This window comes from Aotus nancymaae, unplaced genomic scaffold (genome assembly GCF_030222135.1).
Source record: "Aotus nancymaae isolate 86718 unplaced genomic scaffold, 86718_ANA_hifiasm-v0.15.2.pri h1tg000108l, whole genome shotgun sequence".
NCBI lineage: Eukaryota > Metazoa > Chordata > Mammalia > Primates > Aotidae > Aotus > Aotus nancymaae.
Window position 1 is genome coordinate 17,631,642 of NW_026988523.1, and position 26,840 is coordinate 17,658,481.

General features: G+C 39.0%; 1 long non-coding RNA gene across 1 annotated transcript in view; it reads right to left on the reverse strand.

Annotated features, from left to right (window-relative positions):
* Nucleotides 1–325: 325 nt before the first annotated feature.
* The window catches only part of LOC105711614 (uncharacterized), a 41,653-nt gene continuing 15,138 nt past the window's right edge, over nucleotides 326–26,840 (reverse strand). Inside the window, exons 2-3 of the long non-coding RNA XR_001106050.3 lie at nucleotides 5,255–5,413; nucleotides 326–618 (exon numbers count right to left, since the gene is read on the reverse strand). This is a non-coding gene — a long non-coding RNA (uncharacterized LOC105711614). The remainder of the gene's footprint in view (nucleotides 619–5,254; nucleotides 5,414–26,840) is intronic.

The following is a 26,840-nucleotide window of genomic DNA, read 5'->3' on the forward strand; positions in this document are numbered from 1 at the left end:
GGCATGGTGGTGTACACCTGTAATCCCAGCTACTTGGGAGGCTGAGACAGGAGAATTGCTGGAACTCAGGAGGAGGAGGTTGCAGTGAGCTGAGATCGCACCACTGCTTCCCAGCCTGGGTGACAGAGCAAGACTCTATCACAAACAAACAAACAAAAACAAAACTGTTTTTTCAAACCATGGTTTCTGGACAGGTGCTTTAGGGGTTCAGCAAACATTTGATTCAAACGTTGTTTTCATATTTATCTTAACCATGATATCTACAGTATTAATTAGTAGGGGCAAATAATGCTAGTTGTTGTAACAAAGACCCAAACATTAGTTGTTTAACATAAGACAAGTGTATTTCTTCTATTCCAAACCTATTGAAGATGTTCCCATCCTTCAGGTGGCTTGCTACATGGTCCTTCAGAAACCAAGCTCCTTCCATATTATAGCTCTGTCCTCCTCGAGATCCTCAGTCCTTTCCAGCCATCCAGTTGTTGAGGAAAGGGTTGGAGGGTTGCCTTGGGAGCTTTGCAGGTGCCAGGTCTGGAAGTGGTGCATGTCAGCTCTACTCACATTCACTAGCTGGAGCTCAGACAAATGGCCATAGGAAGGCTGGTAAATATGGTTGAGCTGTGAACCCAGGGAGAAAAGGAGCTGATTTTTGTTAAGAACACAGCTTTCTGTCTGTACCACAATTTTCTAAAATACCTTTTAACTCTTTGGATACTACATACAACTTATTAATATGTTGCCAATGTTAATAACTTGTTTCAGTGCAGATTTTGGAATTAAGCTTCTTTCATTTCATTTAGTTAAAGAATATCTTAAGGTTGCAAGAAAGGCTATTACAAAAACATCTGTTAGCATTTACAGTGATTTATCTGTGGAATCACTGTCATCATTGACAAAAGTCATTGCAAAAACAAAACCAAAGTAAATTATAATCTGAAACTGATGTGTAAGTCATCTATGAACTCTGATCTCCTTCATCTAAAAAAAATTCCGCGTTCTCAGTGACTGACTTTCTAACATTTAACAGATATGTGAACTTACAAAATAAACATATTAATAGAATATTTTTATCTGTCCTGGATATATTGAGGTTGCATATAGCATTTATCTTAAAAAGGATTCCATTGCTTAACAAATTTAAAACAGTAATATCTAAAGTCTCTTCTTGCTCTAACATGTATAATGTTTTCTATTTTTGTATGCCATTGGAAGGAAGACTAACTCCTGATTGCATATAAATGGTGCAGTGCAAGTTAAGTTATTTTCCTTAGTAGAAAAGTTAAGTTGCAATGGGAAACCTGCTGCATAATGTTCTTCCCCAGTTAACTGAAAGCACTTAAATACATTATTTTACAAATTCCTAGAGACTTGAAATCTCCCAAGGTATCTACCAACTGATAACCCTTGCAAATAATTTCCACAGCTTATTTGATATTTGCAAGTGAAACATGCTTTTGCTTGTTCATAATTAAGCTCATCTCTCCTGTATTAACTATAATGTCAAGTCAGGGGGGTCTGTTTAATTAAAGAGCCCCAGACCTTCCAAGGACCAGCATTGATTGTCTCCTGCTTCAGATCCCTTCTTGCTTAGGTTTAAATGTCCTTTTTGGGACCTACAGGCTCCTTTGCTGCTCCTTGAAGGGAGTAGCCCCCTGCCTACCTCACTCAGAGGCTGCCTTGGGCCTGAAATATACAACCAGACAATCGTGCTATATATCTGATATTGTGGAGGCTAGAGGTGCTATGGCTTTCATTTTCAGGGTTGCAGATGGAGATGAAGGTCGTAATTCCTTTTCCCATGACTGCTGGAGGCAGCTGCAGGGTTACTAAGGGAGCAGCCACAGACCACAGTGTGATGACAGAAGTAAACTCAGGTGACTCTGTCTTGCTTGGATAAAGCCTTAGAGTCCTGCCTTCACGGGGGCGGGTCCTTGCATAGGGCCAGCCAGGCTCCTGGAACCATCACTGCTGTCTACTAGATCAGCATAGGAGTCCTAGAAACACTGTGGGTACTTGTGATGAACTGCGTGTGAGCCTTTGAGCTCTGAGGAAGTGGCGACCACAGAACTTATCCTCAGTTCACCTCATGCACATAGCCAGTGACAGTGGCTTGCTTGGTTTAACATCTGCCTGTACTGAAACTAGTCACATCTGTGAGATCTGCCAGATGTGGGCTCTACTCAATTTGGTACACTTGCACAAAAGATACCATTCGGGGTTTGAAAGCAGATATGTTTAGATCAGAGACATGAAAAGACAAAATGGCTTTAGAATGCTGAAAAAGGCCTTGGCAACTCTGAAATGGTGTTTTCATTTAAGGCTAATTTGTATGTCAAAGCAGACTCAGGGAAGTCCATTTGAAAAAAATCCCCTTAGAAATGACTATTATTTCCATTACGATCAGTCTTTAATGTGCAGAACGCCATGGAGCTGGGACAGTGAGACTTGGGGGCCCACTTGCTTTGCCACCAAATGTGACTTTTTATGTCCCCAGAGTTAACTTCTGTCACTTTTCCCAGAATCTCTCATCATCCCCTTCTGCTTATTTTCAGTCTTTTTTTTTGACCCACGTCTCCATTTTATTTTTTATCCAACCCTCTGCAATTAATGACAAAAATGGACTACCACAGGAGAAAGTAACTTAAAACCATGAAATACACGTTTGATCTACATGTTCCTTGGAGAAAGTGTGGAACATTCAGACAAGAATAAAGAGGAAGATTAGATCCCCCTGTTTGCTGTCTGCACCCATCCTTCTCCGCTTGCTGAGTGCCTGGGGAAGCTGAGCTGCTCCAAAGGCCCCCTTGCCTTCTGACTTCCGCTGGAGTTTTGTCCTTGTGAGTGAAGTTGGGCCTCACTTCCTTCCTGTGGGGTTGCCGCTGGCTGCCTTGACTGAAGGGCACAGCTCTGTCCAGCAGCCCTCTTTCTAAAGGTTCAGGAAACCACTCCTTCCTCCAACCCCTTCTGGCTGAGGCTGCTAATACGGTTGACCCTAGGAACCTGTACCATTCTTCACCCATACCTCACAAGTAATCCCTTAAGACACTCTCCTTAAATTACTCAGTGTACGAGTTTTATCAGTTTTCTGCTGAAACCCAGGATGGTACAATCATAATCCCTACTTAGATGTAAATATGAGTAATCATGTTGGAGTATCTCCTTAGCTACCTTTATTTATTATCCTCTGGGATGAGATAAAATCATGAGTTACAGATTTAGCCTAATTCTGTGTATACATTTTTATATCTTTACATCTTACCCCTCCCACATGTAATTACTTATGAGAGTGATCCCCTATTGTTAAAATCTTCCATATCTCAAATAATGAATTATATTGACTACATTTTGTTTCACTGTATGGATAGAACTGAATTTGTTTTAGGATTCGAGAGCAACTCTGTGATCTATCTTCTGAATCCCCTCAAACTTAATGTCTCCCTACTTCTTATATGTATTTATCTGCTGGTTCAACTTTGTAAGATAGGGGGTTAGACTGGCTCAGCGTGTCACCTGCCCCCCCAGTCTAGGGTACCCCTATTAGGCGAAAGCTCAAGCTGAATTCCCTCATGGACAATTAAGCCTCTTTATGTTCATCCTTCACTGACCTCAGTGGTTAAGTGAGTTCTCCTAGTTCCCATCCTAGTAAATTGCAGAGCTGAAACTTGAACCCACGACTGCAATCTCTAAATCCAGGGCTTAACTACTCCAAGATGTATTTACCAATGTGTAAAACTCAACCTCTGCATCTAACCACAGAAACCACAGTTGTAAGTCACAGAAGAATGTCCATTTTTAAAAAATGTGTGTGGTTCAAAAGAAATGAGCTATCAAGCCACAAAAAGACCTGGAGAAAATGTCAGTGCATATCACTATATGAAAGAAGTCCATTTGCAAAGTCTACACACTGAAGGTTTCCAACTATATAAAATTCCAGAGATGGCAAGACTATGGAGACAGTGAAATGATCAGTGGTTGCCAGGGATAGAGAGAAGAGATGAATAGGTATAGCACAGAGGATTTTTAGGACAGTGAAACTACTCTGTATGATGCTGTAATGGTGGATTCATGTCACTAGACATTAGCAAAAATTCATAGACTGTACACCACTGAGAGTGATCCCAACCATAAACTATAGTCTTTGGGTGATGATGATGTGCCAATGTAGGTTTATAATTGTCACAATGGTACCATTCTCATGGGGGATGTTGACAATGGGGAGGCCGTGCATATGTGGGGAAGGGGTTATTTGGGAATCTCTGTACCTTCTGCTCAATTTTACTGTCAACCTAAAACTGCTTTAAAAACTAAGATTTCTTCCTTTTTTTTTTTTTAATGTGTGGTTCCTTTTAAATTGATATACTATTAATTTCCATTGCCAACAGATTTACTGTGTCTGACTCTAGTTTTCATTTAAGAAAAATGACCAACTTTTCTATCACAAATGTCTGCAATCAATTGACATTCCCTTCACAGAAGCTTTCTTACTAGAAACCAATTTTTCTATTATTTTAAAACAGTGTCAGCATCCGTCTCCTACATTCAGATAATGTGGACACATAGTCGATTACCAAACATAATTCTGAGGCCTACTGAAGCACTTCGCACTTGAATCTTGTAGTGAAAATATAAGAGATTGTTTTTATTTAAAGCCCTAGAGATTTAGAGGAATAAACTAGAAGCTTAATTCGAGACTCCAAATCCTGAGATCTATCCAGGCATCCATCATACATGGCAGAATGATTATACCACCTCCAGAACTAGGTGCACAAGCCCTCACTGAGTTCATCTCTTTCTATTCCAATGTATACTGCATGTATCTTTTATTCAATATATTGAGAGATTTAGAGGAACAAACTAGAGACTCCAAATCCTGAGATCTATCCAGGCATCCATCATACGTGACAGAATGATTATACCACCTCCAGAACTAGGTGCACAAGCCCTCACTGAGTTCATCTCTTTCTATTCCAATGTATACTGCATGTATCTTTTATTCAATATATTGAGTACAGAAACTTAAAGCTCATATCTTTGGCATTCTCATACATTAATTTCTTCTTGCATAAGCAACATTAAGAGATAGTCTTCATTAGAGCAAATCATAATGGACATATGTGGATACGTTTTCCTGTTGGTAGCTTTAAAAAAATGGCAAAAATACGTGTCTGTATATAAACATGTTTTCTGAAATTGGGTCAAAAGGATCCATGACTAATTTGTGCTGTGTGAGTCCTGTTGCGATGTGTGTACTGACCACTCATGCTTCCAGAACCTCCCTTCTGTTGATCAGAGATTATGAAAATGGTATTTGAGAAATTTGGTCACTTGGCTTGTAAAGTAAGGTCTCCCTGGGCAGTTTTGCTTTTCCCTTTGTCTTCTGAGGTAGATTTAGAGGCAACTCTTGTTATTTACACTAAAGGAAGGAGGAGAGAGAGAGAAAAATTTGACAAAACTGGATAATCTTAAAATCATTTTGGGGGGGTTTAGAATTCATAGTTTGTTTTAGACAACAGGTATACTTCCTTAACTTCATTTTCTTTGGACTGATTTTAGACATTTATTCCTATTACTTGAACATACAGTGGTAAAAGGCAGCAGAGGCATTTCTGAAGCATGAAGGATCACGGGGGAAGAGAATGAGATGAACATTTTGCTATGGATATTGCCATGTTGTTCTTACACAGTTAAATAGCTTAGTTCTGTGAAATTTGCTCAGAGTTGTCTTTTAAGAAGTTATATACTGTAAAATATATATGCATATGTAAATTTTGTGAATGTCTATTTCTGTATATATATATTTTTTATTCCTTTATATATAATATACTTATCTATTATATTCCTGTATATTTTTATATGCATATCAAAATATATAATTAATAATACATGTTATATAACATATAATTGTTATAGTCATTTATGTGTTATTATATGTGCTATATAATAATATATAAAGGAATAAAGTAAGTAAGGTTCTGGTTCTGGTTCTGCCATTGATTTGTTGCACAATCAGTGTGGACTGGGAGTAGGGTGACCAACCATCCCTCCTTTGCCTAGGACTGAGAAGTTTCCAGGGATGTGGGACTTCCAGTTTTAAAGCCAGGGTGAGCTGTTCAGCTGAGCTCAGGGGAGTAACCATGACTTGGACAGGAGTGAGTTTTTCTTGGTTGCCCAAGCCAAGTATATATTGCAAAAATATAGTGAGCAAAATAGTGGGTCGAGAAAAGGGCCAGAACAGAGTTAAGGAGCAAGGCTGAAGTTCACAGCCACCCAAAGTTTTGGACAATGAAGAGTGTTCTGCATGGAGCCAAATGAAATTAGAACAAGGTGGGCCCATTCTAGGTGGCTAATGAGGTACAGTTCTCCCAGGAATTCTAGCATAGGAAATTGGCCAAAATACTATTCTTTAATTTTTGCTATTCTTTTATTTTTACTATTATTTTATTTCACTAAAAGTAAGGGTCTTCTCATTCAGCTCCCTCTGCTGCAGGGACGGCCTGCTCCAGGACTTACAGAGCCCACAGAGGAAGTCAGCACTTTCCTTCAGGGACGAGTAGATTGTTTTCATTCCTATGCAAGGGATAAAGTCAACATTAGAGTTTAATAATGTTTCTTATTTTCATTTTTTTCTTATTTTCTTTTGTTTCTTTCATTTTTGAAAAGTACTGAGTCTTTAATCTTACGAGTCTACAGGAAAATTGGGTAGTATTACACGACACTCCAAAATACTTTCCCTACAGGTTACCCTACCGCGGATGAAGGCGGTCTGACAGGTGGCGGTGGTCTGAAATTTGACTCTGCCCCTTCTCTGTGAGGAGAGAGACTCAGGTTTCTTTCTGGATCTAAATGGGTAGAATATGTGTCCAGTCCCTGTGGGGTATATTGCCTCTCTCCATCCTCTGGCAGGACAGGTACTACTCTGAACTCATGGTATATTTATTTAGTGTACTATATAGATTAGCAAATTTAAAAATGTACAAAGTGGAGATTTTTGAATACAGAAAACATAGGGGTAGGGAAAGAATGGCAAATCCAGAAGTGAATCAAAATGCATGCTGAGGGGTTCTGTGTGGTAGATGGGCAAGGGCCCCAAGTTGGCTTTGTACCCAGAGGAAAACATGGTCCAATACATGAATCAGTGCCCATAAGATACAACAAGTCAGTTTCAGAAGAGAAGCTCAATGCTTCTTTGTATGAAGGCAAGGGGGAAGTTTTTCCAGCGGGTCTTCATAAGGAGGATACTTTGAAATGTAATGAGCCACATTCCCAATAGTATCTTGACAGGCATTTCATAGAAGGGCTTCCTGTAATGTTCCTCAGATAAAGGCTGATGACATAAATTCAAGCTCAATTCAATAAAAATTCCTATCTTAAATTCTTTACAGAACAAAGTAAGGTATGAATATACACATTTTAAAATGTCTTCAAAAGGTGGGAAGAACTGAACGAGACAGTCTAGGTATGAAAATCTCTGCTGGCCTGGGACAACCCAAAGACAGATTTTGGAGTATGCAGGGGCATGTCTGGATTTCCTTTCCTTCAGGCAATTCTCCATAATGGTGTTTCTAAAACAAGCTTTTGAAGTATTGAAAGAAATGAGTTTGATGAGATCCTGCCTGACACATACCTCCTGGAATTCACTCTGCTCTGTGGCCGATGATGTCCAGAGCCCATTGATAATTCTTCATGTGCATGTTGGGAATGCAAGCACAGACAACACCTAGACAGAGGCCAGCCTGCCTTTTCTTGGAGGTGGGCCAAGGAATGACTGTGGCAGTGCCAAAGCTCTTCTCCCAATTCCGATTCTTCCCCAGTGCCTGGAGAAATGGAAGGGCCCCAGCATTCTAAACCTGTAGAACATTATGGTAAGAATTGAAGTATGTGAAAAAAGTTAAACTCTTTTTGAGTTCTCTGGGTCCATGGAGAACTGGGGTTCTTTTTCGACCAGGCCTCAGATACATCTCTTTGGCTTCATTTTAACACTGTTCTCAAAATCGCTTAGAATGGTACCTGGGACCTCCATTTAACTCACTCCCTGACTTATACTTCGGTTGCTCTATGACCACCACCCCACTCTGAGCAGCTTGGCCCATGTTTTCCCTTCATCTCTCTCTTCATTTCCTTTCTTTCAGCCTCCCCTCCACTCCCCTCCCCTGCCTTCCTTCCTTCCTTCCTTATGCCTGCCTTTCCCCCACCGTAATTCATAACCTAACCTTAATTTGGCTGTTAAGCAAAATTCCGTAAGCAGAAACTCTCTGTATAATTTTTTTTCACTTGCTGCTCAACCTACCTGGTAACCCGGATCTCCGGTGTCTCATAAGAGTTACCACTACCTCTCTTGATTAAATTTCCGGGTTCATATTTTTGCACAATTATTTTCTATAAACGTGCATGAACACAAATATGATCATTTATGTTATTTATTTCAGTCAAATTACTCTGATTCTAACCAATCTGAAGACATCTCCAACTTAACCATGGTTTTGGACAAGATGGGGTTGGGAGAGCAGTACACTGTTCTTCATTATATCCTGTCTTTGACAGATATTAGGAGGCTAGACCAGTGTGGAGTTACATGCCCTTGTTAGTGACTTTTTCTTCGGATGCTTATCACATTGTACACAATCTCCTGTTGCTCTAATTTTTTTTTTTTGTAATCCATGCAAGCTGTATATTTTCTTGTAAAAAACTGGTATTTGGGAAAATACTTTTTATCCTGAGAAGTTCCCAGAAATAGATATTTTTTGAATCATATGAGCTAGGAGACATTTTTTTTGCCAAAGAAATTTTTCAAAAACTATTTTAAATGAATGCTCCATATGCATTGTGCTTAATTTTGTCAAGAGACATAGTCTTAGGAGCACTTTTGACCAAATATCTGGTGTTCTGAAGAGGTCACCTTGAAGCTGACCTCTTTCCTATTAGAGAATTAGCATTTGGCATGTTTATATGAATGAATAAAACTGCAATGCCACTTTCCATTTAAGCAATCTTTTTCACTTCTTTGCCATTTCTAGCCACTCTTTGTTTTTAACTTGTGTCCTTGAGGGAGTCATTCATTTTGGATGTTAAATATCAAGCTCTCAACGTTTGTCCTTTTAGAGACTGTGTCACGAGGCTGAACGCTAATACCAGAAAGTGATTAGAGTTTACTACTTTACAACTGTTCTGATAGTTTATCACCTGCTTGGCTTTCAGCTTGCTCTGTAAATTTAGGTATTTCATACCTGACTCTGAATAAAAGTGTTTTGAACTGTTTTAGCAATCACACAAACCATGCAGTGAGAAAGAGGTGCAGATGACTTGCTTGTGGTTATGGTTGTCAAGGAAACCATTTCCTTATATAGTGTTTAACAACAGCCTTGGTTTTTTTTAAAGGCCATAAAAACAAAACTTGCCCAGAAGCATGAAGAAGAAAGCATACAATGAAATGAGCCACAGTCAACTAGAGTTATGACAATGCATTAGATACAAATGCTAGATATCAACTGATGAGATATCTTATAACATAGAAACAAAACTCAAGAGGGATAATGTTGAAAAGTGTGGCAGAATGCGGATGGGAGCAAAATGCCCTTGTGGAAGCAAGTTCAGAGTCTCACTATGTTCTCAAAATATACTGTGTACATTTTTAGAGAAATTGTTGAATTAAACAAACAGCTTCAACTTTGCCATACGCAAACTCATGGAATGGAATTTAAACAGCTTTGATAACATAATCAGTGGAAGGTTTGAATATATTGCCCAGCAATAGAATAGACTGCCAGAGCGACAAAAGCTGCAAGAAATGGATAGCTTATTTGGGGGTTTTGTCTAGTTTGTGCTACATTTTGCTTTAAAAGAGGAGTGAACCTGGTGCATAGTGATGCTGAAGATCCTTATGGAGGAAAAAAGATTCTAAGACGTTGATTATGGATAAAGTCTATTTTGAAAGCACTTTCTCAAGGCCTATACATATAGAGCAAAACCCCAAGGAGGAAAGATGGTCGGGCACGGTGGCTCATGCCTGTAATTCCATTACTTGGAAAGACCGAGGCGGCAGATCACTTGAGGTCAAGAGTTCAAGACCAGCGTGGCCAACATGGTGAAACCCCCATCTCTACTTAAGAAAATACAATAATTAGCTGGGCATGATGGTGCATGCCTGTAATCCCAGCTACTCGGGAGGCTGAGACAGGAGAATCACTTGAACTCAGGAGGCAGAGTTTACAGTGAGCTGAGATCGTGCCACTGCACTCCAGCCTGGGCAAGAGAGCACAACTCTGTCTCAAAAAAAAAAAAAAAAAGCGAAAAGATGATGTTGGTTTGACTTTGCATCTTTTTATTCTAAAGTGTGGATTCCTAAACATAAAATGTGAGACATAAAGTATGAAAGATGTGGCGAAGTGGAACTGTAAGGCACGTGATTCTATAGAGAAAAGAGGTAAATTGAGCCTAGTCTGAAGCTATCCAACCTACAAAAAAAGAACATGTGATTTAAAAGATACATGATTTGACATGCTGGAAGTCAGATGAAAGTCTAACGGAAAAACCTGATTTCTGAAAAGATTCTAATATCTAAAAGAAATGGTTTCTTCCTTGCTTGAGTAATTTCTTTTCTTCAAAAACTATTAGGGTAGCTATTTATGTAAGCAAAAAAGTTGAGTTTATACTTCTCCCTTCCTTTTTCTTTGATATGTACAAGTAACTGCAGCATATGACATAGTAAATGTTCACTTCTTTTTTCTTTACAATTTACCACAAAGGAAATGTTGTTTGGGCAACTTATGATGTGCAAAGATAGAGCCAACTCACTACTCCCTGTTGCCTCACATTTAAGTATTACTTATTTCTAAAGATTATGAAGGACTTACTTCATCCTAATGCCTCTTTCACATTATTTCATCAGTATTTTAATACAGAGTAAGAAAAGCAAGGCAGAATTAATGTATTTTAAGGGCAAGATGACTGACCTCAGGATGACTGATTCTCTTTTATGAGAATGCTGCATGGAAGTAAGTGGGAAGTGAACTGGAGGAGGAGAACAAGGCATCACACAATGTCTTCAGCTCCTTGTGGCATTTTAGTCTGTACAAAAAGGACCTAACCTGGCTGGGCATTGTGGCTCACACTTATAATCCCAGCACTTTAGGAGGCCGAGGTAGGCAGATCACGAAGTCAGGAGTTCGAGACCAGCCTGGCCAGCACAGTGAAACCCCTTCTTTGCTAAAAATGCAAAAATTAGTTGGGCATGGTGCCAGGCACCTGTAGTCTCAGCTACTTGGGAGGCTGAGACAGGAGAATTGCTTGAACCCGGGAGGCAGAGGTTGCAGTGAGCCGAGATCACACCACGCACTCCAGCCTGGGTGACAGAGCTAGAATCCATCTCAAAATATGTTTTCAAACTCTCTCCAACTCATTTAAAAATTCCATTTAGTCTAACAGACATTTGTTTGGTTATTCCTTTCCAAGTTTTAAGATCATTTAAATGCCTATACTCTTTGGAAATCCTCCTCCATCTTTTCCTTTTCATTGAGAATTAAATTAAATTCTACTATCATTTATTGTTCACCCTCAGCATACCAAAATTGGCATCTCTGGTGATTTTCTGTTTCCATAGGAATGAAAGTGCCCTTGAGAAAATATCACCTTTCCAAGGATTACATTGAATACAGCATAGAGAATAGAGGCAACATGGAGGAAAGGGGACCACTGGGTGTGGTAACCTAGAGAAATGACAAAGCCTGGTATGGTGCAGTAGTAGTGGGGAACAGAGATACATGTAGGAAGTAAAATAACACAGGACTTAGTGATGGATTCTATGGTGGGAGAAGAAAGTGTGGGGTTTTCTGGAGCTTGGAACCAGTTCTTACTTACTCTGGTTTTGTATTCTAACTTTTCTAGACTAAAAACTCCAGAAGGATAGAAAGCATGGAGTATAATTTCTCCCTACTCATTTGGTCTGTGAAAGAACCAACATAACAATTGAGTTTGAATGACAGCTCTGTAATTTAATAACTTGGATATGGTATGAAGATACTTAATGTTTAATCAGAGCCCACTACATTTTGGGCTCTAGTAAGACAAGAGTGGTGAGAATGAAAAATCTTTACCTTTATCAAACTCTAGTTCAGAAGACAGACAATAAGGAAATACAGAAACATCAAATAAACATACACTGTTCAAGTCATTCTCCTGCTTCAGTCTCTGGAGTAGCTGGGATTACAGGCATGCGCCACCACACCCAGCTAATTTTTTGTATTTTAGTAGAGATGGGGTTTCACCATATTGGTCAGGCTGGTCTTGAACTCTTGACCTCTGGTGATCCACCCACCTCAGCCTCCCAAAGTGATGTAATTACAGGTTTGAGCCACTGCACCCAGCTCAAAGAACTTCTTGAGATATAATTTGATTAATTTTCAAAGAACTTCTTAAGATCTGGAGATCTAATTTGATTGCACTGTGGTCTGAGAGACTGTTATGATCTCAGTTATTTTGCATTTGCTGAGGAGTGTTTTACTTCCAACTATGTGATCAATTTTAGAGTAAGTGCCATGTGGTGATGAGAAGAATGTATATTCTTTTGTCTTTGGATGAAAAGCTTTGTGGCTATGTATCAAGTCCACTTGATCCAGAGCTGAGTTCAGGTCCTAAGTATCTTTGTTAATTTTCTGTCTCAATGATTTGTCTAATATTGTCAGTTGGATGTTGAAGTCTCCCACTATTACTGTGTAAGAGTCTAAATTTCTTTGTTGGTCTCTAAGAACTTGCTTTATGAATCTGGGTGCTCCTGTATTGGGTGCATATATATTTAGGATAGTTAGATCTTACTGAATGGAAGCCTTTACCATTATATAATGCCCTTTGTCTTTTTTTTATCTTTGTTGGCTTAAAAATCTGTTTCAGGCCGGGCGCGGTGGCTCAAGCCTGTAATCCCAGCACTTTGGGAGGCCAAGGCGGGTGGATCACGAGGTCAAGAGATCGAGACCATCCTGGTCAACATGGTGAAACCCCGTCTCTACTAATACAAAAAATTAGCTGGGCACGGTGGCGCGTGCCTGTAATCCCAGCTACTCAGGAGGCTGAGGCAGGAGAATTGCCTGAACCCAGGAGGCGGAGGTTGCGGTGAGCCGAGATCGCGCCATTGCACTCCAGCCTGGGTATCAAGAGCGAAAACTCCGTCTCAAAAAAAAAAAAAAGAAAAAAAAAAAGAAAAATCTGTTTCGTCAGAAACTAGAATTGTGACACATGCTTTTTTCTGTTTTCCATTTGCTTGGTGAATTTTCCTCCATCCTTTTATTTTGAGCCTATATGTGTCTTTGAACATGAGATGGGTCTCTCAAAGACAGCATACTCATGGACCTTGGCTCTTTATCCAACTTGCCATTCTGTGTCTTTTAATTGAGGCATTTAGCCCATTTATATTTAAGGTTAATATTGTTATATATGAATTTGATCCTGTCATCATGATGCTGGCTGGTTATTTTGAAGACATTTTTATGTGGTTGCTTCATAGTGTCACTGGTCTGCATACATCAGAGTGTTTTTGTAGTGGCTGGTAATGGTTTGTGTGATTTCTATTTTAATACTTCCTTTGGGAGCTCTTGCATGGCAGGCCTGCTGGTGATGAATTCCCTCAACATCCGCTTGTCTGAAAAGGATCTTATATCTCCTTTGCTTATGAAGCTTAGTTTGGCTGGATATGAAATTCTGGGTTCGAAATTGTTTTCTTTAAGATTGTTGAATATTTGCCCTCAATCTCTTCTGGCTTGTGGGGTTTCTTTGGAGAGATCTGCTGTTAGTCTGATGGGCTTCCCTTTGTAGGTGATCTGGACTTTCTCTCTGGTTGCTCTTAACATATTTTCTTTCATTTTGACCTTGGAGAATTTGAAGATTATGTGTCTTGGGGTTGATCTTCTTGTACAGTGTCATACTGGGGTTCTTTGGATTTCCTGAATTTGAATGTTGGCCTGTCTTGCTAGGTTGGAGAAGTTCTACTAGAGAATATCCTGAAGCATGTTTCCCAACTTGATTCTATTCTTCCCATCTCTTTCAGGTACTCCAATCAGTCATAGGTTCAAGCTTTTTACATAATCTCATATTTCTTTTTTTTCTTTTTCTTTTATTGTACTTTAGGTTCTGGGGTACATGTGCTGATCATGCAGGATTGTTGGATAGGTACATACTTGCCCAGGTGGTTTGCTTCCTCCATCCTCCCATTACCTGCAACTGGCATTTCTCCCCATGTTATCCTGCCCAGCCTCCCCTCCCCCCACTGTCCGTCCCTTAGCACCCCCTATACCAACCCCAGTGTGTAAAGCTCCTCTCCCTGTGTTCTCATTGTTCAACATCCGCCTATGAGTGAGAACATGTGGTGTTTGGTTTTCTGTTCTTGTGTCAGTTTGCTGAGAATGATGGTTTCCAGATTCATCCATGTCCCTACAAAGGACACAAACTTGTTGTTTTTTATAGCAGCATAGCATTCCATGATGTATATATGTTACATTTTCTTTGTCTAGTCTGTCATTGATGGGTATTTGGGTTGGTTCCAAGTTTTTGCTGTTGTAAACAGTGTCACAATGAACATACCTGTGCGTGTGTCTTTATTATAGAACAATTTATAATCCTTTGGTATATACCCAGTAATGAGATTGCTGGGTCAAATGGAATTTTTATTTCTAGATCCTTGAGGTATCACCACCCTCTCTTCCACAATAGTTAAACTAATTTACACTCCTACCAACAGTGTAAAAGTGTTCTTTTTTCTCTACATCCTTTCCAGCATCTGTTGTCTCCTGATTTTTTAATGATCAACATTCTAACTGGTGTGAGATGGCATCTCAGTGTGGTTTTGATTTGCATTTCTCTGATGACCAGCGATGATGAACATTTTTTCATATGTTTGTTGGCCTTATAAATGTCTTCTTTTGAAAAGTGTCTGTTCATATCCTTTGCCCACTTTTGAATGGGTTTGTTTGTTTTTCTTTGTAAATCTGTTTTAGTTCTTTATAGATTCTGGATATTATTAGGCCTTTGTCAGATGGGTAGATTGCAAAGATTTTTTTCTCATACTGTTGGTTGCGGGTTCACTCTAATGATTGTTTCTTTTGCTGTACAGAAGCTCTGGAGTTTAATTAGATCTCATTTGTCTGTTTTGGCTTTTGTTGCCAATCCTTTTGGTGTTTTAGTCATGAAGTCCTTGCCTATGCCTATGTCCTGAATGGTTTTGCCTAGGTTTTCTTCTAAGGTTTTTATGGTGTTAGGTTTTAAGTTTAAATCTTTAATCCATCTGGAGTTAATTTTAGTGTAAGGTATAAGGAAGGGGTCCAGTTCTCATATTTCACAGAGATTTTGTTTCCTTTTCATTCTTTTTTCTCCATTCTTGTCTTTCTGTCTTACATCGGAAAGATAGTCTTCAAGCTCAGAGATTCTTTTCTCTACTGCTATTGATACTTGTGGTTGCATTGTGAATCTCTCGTGTTGTGTTTTTCAGCTATATCAGGTCAGTTATGCTCCTTTCTATACTGGCTATTCTTGTTACCATCTCCCATATTATTTTATCATGATTCTTAGCTTCTTTGCATTGGGTTAGAACATGCTCCTTTAGTGAAGTTCATTATTACCCACTTTCTGAAGCCTGCTTCTGTCAATTCAGCCATCTCAGCCTCAGCCCACTTTCTTGCCCTTTCTGGAGAGGTATTGCAGTCATTTGGAGGAGAAGCAGCATTCTGTCTTTCTGGGGTTTCATCATTTTTGCATTGATTTTCTTTCTCATCTTTATGGGCTCATATTCCTTCAATCTTTGAGGTTGCTGACCTTTGAGTGGGTTTTTTACGGGGTCTTTTTTGTTGATGCTGTTGTTGTTGCTTTTTATATGTTTGTTTTTCTTTTGTCAGGCCACTCTTCCATAGGGCTGTTGTGGTTTGCTGGGGTCTCACTCCAGACTCTAGTCACTTCTGTTTCTCTTGCACCTGGAGGTATCATCAGTGAAATCTGCAAAACAGCAAAAATGGCAGCCTGCTCCTTCCTCTGGGAGCTCAATCCCAAGGTGGAACCAAATTGATGCCACCTGAATGCTCCTGTCGGGGGTGTCCAGAAGCCCCTGTTGGGAGGTCTCACCCAGCCAGGAGAAATGGGGTCAGGGACCCATTTGAAGAAGCAGTCTGGCTTCCCCTTGGCAGAGTGGGTGCACTGTGCTGAGAGAAACACCTCTTGACCAGACCACCCAGACTCTCTAGAGCCAGCAGGCTAGAAAGGCTAAGTCGACTGAACCACAGAGACTGCAGCCACCCCTCCCCTTAGAAGCTCCATCCCAGGGAGAGATCAGAGTTCTGGTCCTGCTTGAATTCCCTGGAGCCAACAGGCTAGAACAGCTGAGTCCAACTGCGGAGATGGAGTTCCCTCCAGCTGGGAATTTGGTCCATCTCAGGCAGTCTCCAGCCTGCTGCTGCTGGCAAGCTGGAATTCCAAGCCAGTGGGTCTTAATTTGTGAGGTGCTGTGGGAATGGGGCCTGCAGAATGACACGGCATGGCTCCCTGGATTCAGTCCGCTTCCTAGGGAAATGCATGGATGGATCGCCTACCTCGTCAGAATTCCCAGAGCTGGAGTGTGCAGAACTCCTGGATCTCCATGCATGCCCAAGTGGCCACTTCCCTGAGACTCTGCATCATTCTATGCTTCAGAACCAAGGCCCTGGTGGCATGGGCTCATGAGGGGATCTTCTGATCTGTAGGTTGCAAAGATCCGTGGGAAAAGTGTGGTTTCCCCAGCAGGGCTGCACAATCACTCACCACTTTTCTTGGCTGGGGGTGTGGGCTTCCCTGGCTCCATACAGCTCCTGGATGGACCACCACCCCACCCTGCTTTTCCTTGCTTTCCATGGGTCGAGCCTTCTGCCTAGTCAGTCCCAATGTGAGAACCTGGATACCTCAGTTGAAGGTGCAAAATTCACTCGCTCTTTTCCTTCCTCTCTCCGTGAGAGCTATGGACTGCCGCTGCTTCTCATCAGCCACCCTGGCCTGCTCCTTAATTTTTTTCAACTTAACTAAAAAATTATTTTTAAGCAGAAAGTTAATACGGTTGAACGTATACTAAAAATCATTTCTAACCTGAAATAAGTGCCAGTTGAAATCTTAAATAAGTTTTTTATTTACCCTTATCGTGGTTGCTTGGAATCTGCCCGACATGTATGTGGTTCAGAGATTTGAGCAGAATGTATACACGGAATCTGGGGCTCCACTTTCATGTCTCTCTGCTTTCTAGAATTTCTCTCGTTACTTTCCAGCTGTTATGGCTGCCTTGGACTCTATCTTCAGGTTCTTTCAGCAGTAAATCTTAATTTTCTAGCTGAGTTTTAACCCACATGATGTGACACAGACTGATGGGACTGCCTCTAGATTAAACATGAAAAAATAAGAAACCCTCTGTGTCTCTTCCTGTGAGTGTCAACTCCCCTACAGTTTCTGTCTGCTTTTGGTCACTTCACAGTGCCTTCATCAAATGGTTTTTGAATATTGGGTCCAGAATTTAGCATTGTTTTCTGCAAAAATGTTTGTCCATTAAGTGCCACTTGGTCATAACCTAAAAACTCCAATTTCTGTTCTAAGTAGTTTATACTTGTTGACTCATTAATTTTCACTACCCTATCAATACTATGAAATAGGCCATTTTATAGATGAAAGTGCTGAGGCACAGAGAAACTGAGTAGCTTGCCCAAGATCATGCAAGTAAATAGAGACGCTCCAGAGTGTGACCTTCCAACATTTCTTGAAGTTAGATGTTAGCAGTGGACACAGAACCAGGAGGACAGATATGAAAACTGTAAGAAATTAGAATTTCTCCAATTCTAATTGTCCCATGGAGAGACAAGCATGAGGGTGTGATGGAAAGGGAAGAATAGAAGTGCTTTCTAGGTTTTTGGTTTGAGCAGTGGGGTAAATGGCGATAAAATTTGTCGATGAAAACTAGAGGAACACAGATTTTGTTGTTGGAGGGGGTATTTTAGACTTGGTAAATTTTAATTTCTATTAGACATTCAAATGGAGTTGTTCAGTCGGCTGTCAGGAATATGAGTCTGGAGCTTGGGGTTAGAGCTAGATTCACAACTTTGGTAGTCACCAGCGTAAGGGTGTCCTTTAAAGCTACTGGATTGGATGAGATAACTAGACAAAAGTACAGATAGAGAAAAGCAGAAAAACATTCCAGAAGCACTCAAGAGATTGCATAGAATTTAGAAAAAGAAAGTAAGAAAAAGCAGCCAGTAATTCTGAAGATAAATCAGGAGAATGTAGTGTCATGGACGCCAAGAGAAGAGAAAGATTTCAGAAGGAGGTGATGATGTCCATGAAATTCTGATGAAAGGTTTAGAAAGGTAAGTACAGAAAGGTCTCATTTGTTACTGGATTTAGCAAAGTGGAAGTCAGTCAGGCAATAAGGTTGGAATCCAGATTGGAGTAGGTTGGAGGATGAATATTTGAATAAGGAAGTAGAGATAGCATGTTTTGAATAATTACTTAATCAGGTTTGCTGTGAGTGGGGAGCAGAGGAACGAGGAATTTTTGTAAGTGGAAATGATACAGTAGAGAGAAGACACTTATCAATGCTATTTATTAATCAAAAATAGTAGATTTAGCTAATTCGTTGGATTGTTTTGAAAAATCAAATGATTTCTGCAAAACTGTTCTATAAACTGTAAACTTCTTTAAGAATATTTTTAGGTATCTGACTTTTCTAGGCTTTATAATTTTTGTGGGTCTTTCTGTGTTTATCTTATACAGTAAATACATGGTGATTAAGGTCCACATTGGTTTTAACTTCTTTTGTGTAGTTACATAAAAGTGGATGTTTAATTAATGCTTTTTCTAAATGATTTCCTTTGGAGCTTTGAGTAGTCATTTTAGTCCCCTGGGTTTCAATTTTCCCATTCTGAAAATAGACGGTAAATGATGAAGAAATGTGTTTACTCTCATAGAGAGAGGTCCAAACATATTGCTAAGTGGAAAAAGGAGCTTAAAAAACAACATATAATATACAATTTCATTTTTATAGAACCATGTTCATACATCAGTGTATTTATTTCATATACCCGTGTCTGGAAGAATTTTTTAACAAAATATCAAAATGAAATTATATTTCTTTAAACTTAATGTAAAATAGTAAAATTAAATAAATAAATTTTAAAACCATGCAAAAGTAGATAATTTTTTCCCCATGGTAGGACAAATTTTATCATTTGTAAAGGAATAAATATCAAAACCAAGGTGGCTTACTAGAAGAAAACCCCAGCTTGGTTTATTTGAGCCTGGACCCATCAAGGACCACGCTACTGAGGAACTTTCCACTATTCCTAATTGAAGTTGGAAATCAGGCTGGACCCAGGTGTCTTTTGGTCCTTCCTTAAACTTTGTCATTTTCTATAAGTCTGTCCTTCAGCAGAACCTATTTCCATCTATGCTTTGCTAATAGTAACAACTCTACTTCCTGACCCATTTCTATAAGCAAATTATTTTGGCTCTGCCTTTGAATAATTTTGTCAATTAAATCCTGATTCCTTCTCTTTATTCAGGGCTTTATCCTAAGAATGCTCAGGAGTCCTGAGTCCCAGCCCAGTGTCAGTTTGGAACATAAATTTCCTGCCTGTCTCTGCAGGACAAATGCTGCTCTGCCAGGTTTTTTGTGGTTTTGTTCCACTGTATCTGCAGTGGCCAAAGGTAGGCGTCATGTCCTGGTGCCCTCTGATGCAGCCTGCCACTTGCTCAGCCGCACCCTGGCATATAGCCCTGTGTGCTGGGGTTCTCTGTGATGGTCCTTTTCAGATGAGAAGTGCTTTATAATAAACTGGTAACTGTGCTTATTTGGTTGTTGAAAAGGGACTCCTTTTAAAAAGGAAACTTAGTCCTTTAAAAAATCACACATACACGTTTTAAAATTTTCTAGATAGTGTTTTTTATTTCTGAAGGTCACCCGAGGGCAAAGGGGTTGAGGGACATTTTCTTGAGCTGTTTACTCTGTATTAAATGTCCTTCCCTCTTTCTCCTTATCTCATACAGCCCTGCTTTCAAGGTCCAGCTGAAGTCCCAGCCACCCTGTGAAACTTTTCTTATCACCCTTGCCTTGGAGATTTGCCCTTTCTCTGTGCTCTAGTAACGCAGAATGACTGCATTCGCTTTTTCAAACTTAGCCTACGCTGCCTGTCTGTTAAGTAGAAGCTTCGTTTTCCTGGTTAGACTATCAGCTTTGTTCTTGTACTCTCTTATTTATAGGCTTGGAGTAAGAGTGGCTGGAACCCTATCTCTATCACCTGTGAGTTGTATGACCTTGTTCAAGCCACTTCCATCACTATGCCTTAGGCTCCTTCTCTGTTCAATGTAATCATAGTACCTATCTTTTAGAGTTGCTGGGAAGATTAAATGAAATAATACATGCAATGTGTGTAGTAAAATGCCTGGCACATAGTTAGGGTTCAATAATTCATACATTTTATACTCTTGTAATTTAACTGCTACATAGTTAAAAGAACTGGTAAAACAGTTATGAAACAGGTAATAGTCTACAGAAATAGTTTCTGCTCTGCCAAACCCAGCAGGGAGCCAGAGGGCAAGAGAGTCAATTGAAGCACAACAAGAAATTGTTTTTGCCCCAGTAGAATTTACATTCTAGCATTTAATAACTAATTAGCCAATTATTTATTTAAATATGAATCTTTTCAGAAGTACAGGGTGATACAAAAATATCTTCCTTCCCCTGAAAGTTTTGGGATGATTCCCCTAAGGAAGTGGTAAATGAATTTAGATCTTAAAAGGAATAGGTATGAACCAGTTGATTGTCAGGAAGCGTATTCTTGGTAAAGGGAAGAACATGTGTGGGGACTTTGAGCTGGAGGGAAGCGTGGAGCATCTGAGGACCTGAGAGATGGCCAGTGTGGCTGGAGCATGATGGCTGAATGAGAAGAGAGGTCTGTAGAAGCCAGGCCTGGATTTTATGTCTGTCATTTTCCTAAAATCTTGTGCCTGTACATTAAGGAGCTTATTCATACTCATTAATGATTTAGTTTACATGGATGCTGGGTCATCTTATTCTTTTAGATACCAAAAGAAAGTTGTTTTCTGGGTATATGGTATATCGATAAGAGTCTGGTCAGGAAAACAGAAACTGCATTGGGCATTTCAACAGTGAGAATTTAATATAAGAAGCTGGTTAAACAGGACTGGAGAAATAAAAACCCAAAGAAGAGATGCTGAGGTCACAAAGAGAGAGCAACTGTAAGAAGCTGCTACCTCTGCAGATCAGAATCTGAAGCTTTGTCTTCATTGCCTCTGTCTCACACATCCAGTCTCTCACAAAGTCCTGTCTTCACAGCCCAGAGAGCTATAACACAGATCCTTATGTGTCAGTGGGTGGAGGGCAGCACGTGCTGGTACCTCAGGAGCTCAGAAGAGCTGGGAAGAGTTTCCAGCCAGTGCTGGTACCTGTACCTCTAAGAGGGCACATTCAGGTCAGTTCATAGAATACTGAAATAAAAGAGGAGACTGAAGCCAATTGCCCATTCCCGGATGCAGAGCTATTGCTAAGGTGTTGATAGGAACAGGAAGAAAGCAAGAAGGAGCCAGCCATTAACCTCCCTCTAGCGGCCACTATTGGCGGGAGCTGACAGGGAGTCAGCAGGTTAAGCTGATTTGCGGTCCCAGACCCAGTATCACATAAGGAAGATATGAGGGGTGAAAAATAAGAAGAATGGAGAAGGTAGGCATCGATAGCCAGATATGAAGGGTGACATGGTCTTGCTTTGGATAAAGTTTGACTCTCATTTCTGCCTTTCAACATACATTATTTTCAAAGTCTTTGCAAAAAAAAAGTATTTTATTAGCTCATTAACTCTTTGGAAAGTAGTGAAAACGAATTCTTTTGCTAACGCAGAAACATAGGGAAAACGTTTTTGTAATTTTTATGCCACTCCAGTCTCTGATTGGAGATATATATCTATCTCTATCTAGATAGAGATATAGATAGAAATTTTCACACATGCAGACATATACACTTATATATTTATTTTTAAAATTTTTGAAGAAACAAAAATTTGTAAGTTCTCACTGTTGGACTTAAAGCTGTAGGAAACTGGAATATACATTCATGAAAAGGAGACTGAGGGTCATTATACAGGTTGGTTTCAGCTCCTGAAGGGTCCTGCCATCCCAGATCTCTGAACTCCAGGGAAAAGCTCTATACTTCTACCACTCCATTGGTGATTGATTGCGAACCCCCTGGGGTTTGGAGAATCACATGTATTTTTCCTCCCAGCCTCTGCTATAGGTTTTCATTGTCTGTTGAAGCTGAGCAGGAACCACCCAGAGCTCTACCCAGAGACTTTTTTATTACCCCCCACCCCATAGTGTGAAAGATTTTTGTCACTTAAACCACAAACAATATGTTATAAATCATTTCTCAGTATTTATAATAAAAATATTCTTAAAAGTTAGATATTGTTTCAGTACCGAGTTGACTGAATTCCAACCACAAGCAACAGATGTTTTCCTCATCCCAAGCAATTCTAACAAAGATTAAACTGTGATTTTCATTTGATATTGTGGAACATTAAAAATAATTGTTGGAGTCCCCAATACTACTTTTAAGTACCTCAGGAGACACAGGCTTAGGTATAATTTTTTTTTCATGTGTACGATATTAAAAGATACATTTGCATGGAAGATTTACTTACTGCAAAAGTGTGACTTTGGGCCAGTTCCTCTTAATTCATGACAGTGCTCCATTTCAGTACTTTAGTTCTTTGATATCGACTCCTATATTTCTCCAGAGAATTTGTGAAATAAACACCTTGACTGGTGTGGAAGGAGCTGTTACTACAAATTTTTCATATAAAAGGAACATTGAAATGCTGGTTATCTAATTGGCTCATTTGTCTCAAATGTTCATTTCCTAGAAATAATCCTTCGTTCTTATCCATAATAATTGAAACCTTATTGTTTTATTTTACCTGCTTTCTTTGTTCTGATTTTCAGCATTAAAAAGCAATAATAACTTTGGCAAAAAATAATTCCTGCAGATCATTATTTTGTGGCCAGTCCTACCTGGCCTATGAGTTCCACTGTAGTGCCATGTGTTTTGATATTGTTACTTAAATCAACACCAACCAGAATTACTGGCAATCACAAACAAAAGTCTAACAATTCAGTGTTCAGTTGCAAAGCAAAATGCGTTTTAAAAAATTAAGACTTCAAAGAAAGATGGAAATAACTATATGATAAACAGATAAACATATTTATTTCTCAAAAATTTGAGTTTGTTATGGATTCCTTAAAAAATCGCCTGGTTATCAATTTTAAAAAATAAATTATGCATTATTTATGTGTTTGCTTTTCTGCTGGTAACAGTATTTCTGTGACAAACAAAACAATAAAAAACAAAAAACCTACAATGCAAACATAAACCTTTGATGAGGCTTGGAATTCTTTCTACTCTTAATCTGCCTTACATTTGCCTTCTCTTCATTGGTTCAATTATGGATTTGAAAGACTGATTCTCAAAAGCTGATTCTGTATGCTTTGCTTTCCAGTAGATATTTTGCCAAACAGTTCTGGATTTTGCCAAACAGTTGTAGAGTTGCATACTTTAACATTAATGTGTAAAAAGGTAATTTTTATTAACTTAGCAAAGCAGAAACATTGACTGTAATTATGAAACATGCTTACTATTTTTAAAGTAAGTAACAAACTTAAAACAACATTAAAAGATGTTAATAAAAACCTAAGTAGAGTTTTGTACCTTCATTGATGATCCTCAGCTACTGTCAATCAAACTTCATCTCTAGTCTATTTTAGTCTGGAAAGAAACTGCTTATCCTTAACTTGCCCAGAGATTCTTCTGGGGCTTTTCTACTATGCTGAGATTTTAATAACATTGCTAGATAGTTTTTCATTTCTGTTACAAGATTTAACTTCCTTACTGAGGCAATCTTTTGACTGTCTTCAGCTTCCTCAGTTATCACTCCTTACTTCTCTTGTGAACCTAAGTTCCATGCACCTAATCTCTTACTTTCTCCTAAATAGGGTAAAAATTGTCATTGTGACTCACAAAGCTGATGCTGACGGACAGAAATTACGGGTGTGATGTACTTCTCAGTAGTAGCACACCAACTTAGCAATCACATTTCCCCTCTCAACTATGCATAAACTTACTAGTTTTATTTGCCCCTTCTTTAAAAAAAAAAACTATTTTAAGCTACTTTTCTTTTTCCTTGGCAAACTGCTCAGTTGGGTGCCTGTAAAATGAATTGTACATCAAATACATTCCATAGCAATCCTCACATTCATGATCTATTATGGTTGATTTCTGGTCTTACCTAGACCATATACTCTAAGTTAAAACATCTAAGTAATATCAACATGTAACTTTCAGAAACACACTGGAACTCTCTAGGGAGTCAACAAAAATGCAAAGTAATTTTAAAACAAATTCAAATATTAGGGAAAATAATAACTATGTATAATGGTGCTTTCTCTGGCTAGTAAAAGGAAGCCCCTTGTAGTAGCCCTTGGTAGGCAGACCTGTTTTGGCGGGAGGAGGCAGTACATTTTGCATAAGAGTCAAGGAGACTCCTAGGACTGAAGACTCAAGAAACTGACCTCATCTCTTTTGAGTTTTAATATTATTAGACCATCACTGGTAGACAGAGTTGAGCTAACTGAAGTTCGCTTATGGGAAAGGCTCCAAAATCTCCTAAGAAATGTGTAGACGTAGTGTCCCAGTCTTAACGGCGGGTTTGCATGTTGATGGCACGTGTCTGCAATACGTGGATATGGTAGAAGCTATTCTTTACTAAGCCAGGCGTATGCTCGGAATCATGCTTTAGCTGCAATGACGGAATATGTGACCGTGACTTAAAACAACTGCAGCAAGGATCAGCAAGGAAATCACTGCAGCTGGACAAGCATCCACTGGGCACCTAGTGTTCAGTAACTACGTCAGTGTAGTTGCTCCTGAGCAAGCATGCTAGTGGTCTCATTAGACTCTGCTTCTCTCCACTTGGTGGTTTGGAAGTAGAAATGACCACCTGGGGCTGAAGAAGCATTAAGATACTTGTATAATTAACAACAAGCAGTGGTTTCTAAAGGAAAATACTGGACTTGCTAATAAGTAATTAGTTAGTATTATAATGGCAAAATAACTTTGTATTTTGAGCTGATAAAGAAGGTCATATTGGTAACATATGTTTGAAAACGTTAAGATGATCATAATTTTCTCTGAACTTCCATAGTTAGGGCATTTATCATTTTTGTTATATTAAAATTATTTTTTTCAAACGTCTTATCTCTCCAAATTTGGATTATTGAAGGCCATGACCTATCTTTATATCAATCCTTGCTTTCCCTCCCATTGTAGTACAGCAGAATGCCTCGTGCAAAGTAGAAACTAAGTTAACTAAATAAGTATTAAATCATGAAGTGAGACAGTACATTAGAAACACTGAAAATATTTCAAATACTGAAAATTCCTTTTTTTTCATGAATAGTATTTCTTTTTTTCAAGAAAGAATTTTTTTTGCGACTAAAGTTTGAGATAATTGCTGTGTTGGTAAGATGCACAGAGAAATAGTTTGAGGAGACAGGTCTAGGTACGAAAGCAAAATAATAGCTGTGCATATAGAAATTCTGATTTATATTTTGAGCTTATTGTTGGATCTTTTTTGGAAGTCTTTTGTTCTCAGTTTTTTGATTTCCTTGTTGGTTTTGTTTGCATTTACATATTTTATTTTATGTTATGTTAAATGTGCCTCTGTGGATTTATTATCAACATTTAGTTTTTAAAATTTATATTCTACTCTTGTAAAAGTTCATATTCTGCTAATGAAACAAACTATGGTGTAGCAAGATTTTCATATAGTTCCATTGTAGAAATAAATTCTCTTCTATTCTTTTCAATTTTGAAGAAATGTAGAGTATAAGAATAAATGCAGTGATTGATAAGTATGGGGAAGAGAGTGAGGCATTTGAATGTGGCATTGCTATTGTCTTCCAATATTTATTCTCCTTCTCTTAGCAATAGAACCTCTTATTTTTAGACAAACACATATCTGCTAAGAATTAAGACTGCACTTCTTATCCTCATTTGCAGCCACGTGTGGCCATTCGCCCAACCTCTGGTCAGTGGAATGTGAATGAAAGTTTGCAGCTTCCAGCAAGTGTACCTAAAGTGTCTGTGGGGTGGGAGGGGGAAGTCATGTCCTCGTTCCTCTCTTTTTCTAACAAAGGTTGGAGACATCTTGGGCAAGGAGGTGAATTTGTGAACGGAAGCCTAGTCATGCGGTGTGGCACTCCAAACTGCCCTGGACAATCTAATTCTGGTTTTTATATGAGGAAAAAACAAACTCTTAATTTGCTTCAGCCACTGTTGCACTAGGTATTAGGTATTCTATTTTTTGCAAAAAAAAAATCCCAACTGAAACTCAACTATCAGAAATTTGGAGGCTGATGTTAGTATTCTGCTCTTAAAGTAGTATTATTTAATTCTGTAAATTGGGACACCTTCTTGAAGATCTCAACCGCTTGATTGTCCTAGCAGTTGGAATGTTGAAATGAAAGTCAGTGCATAGTATCGGGTAAACTTTTAATGCTGTTCTTTAAGTTTCTGTATCCACAATGTAAAAAAAGAGAAACAAATGTGAAAGTGATGGTAATTATTTGACTGTTCATCTCTAAACAGAGGTGGGTTTCCTTTCAAATTATATCTGTCCCTATAATGATTCATTTGGGGTGTCAACTTGACTGGATTAAGACTACCTAGAGAACTGGTAAAGCATTATTTCTGGTATGTGTGTGAGAGTGTTTATGAAGGATTAGTGGTGAGTCAG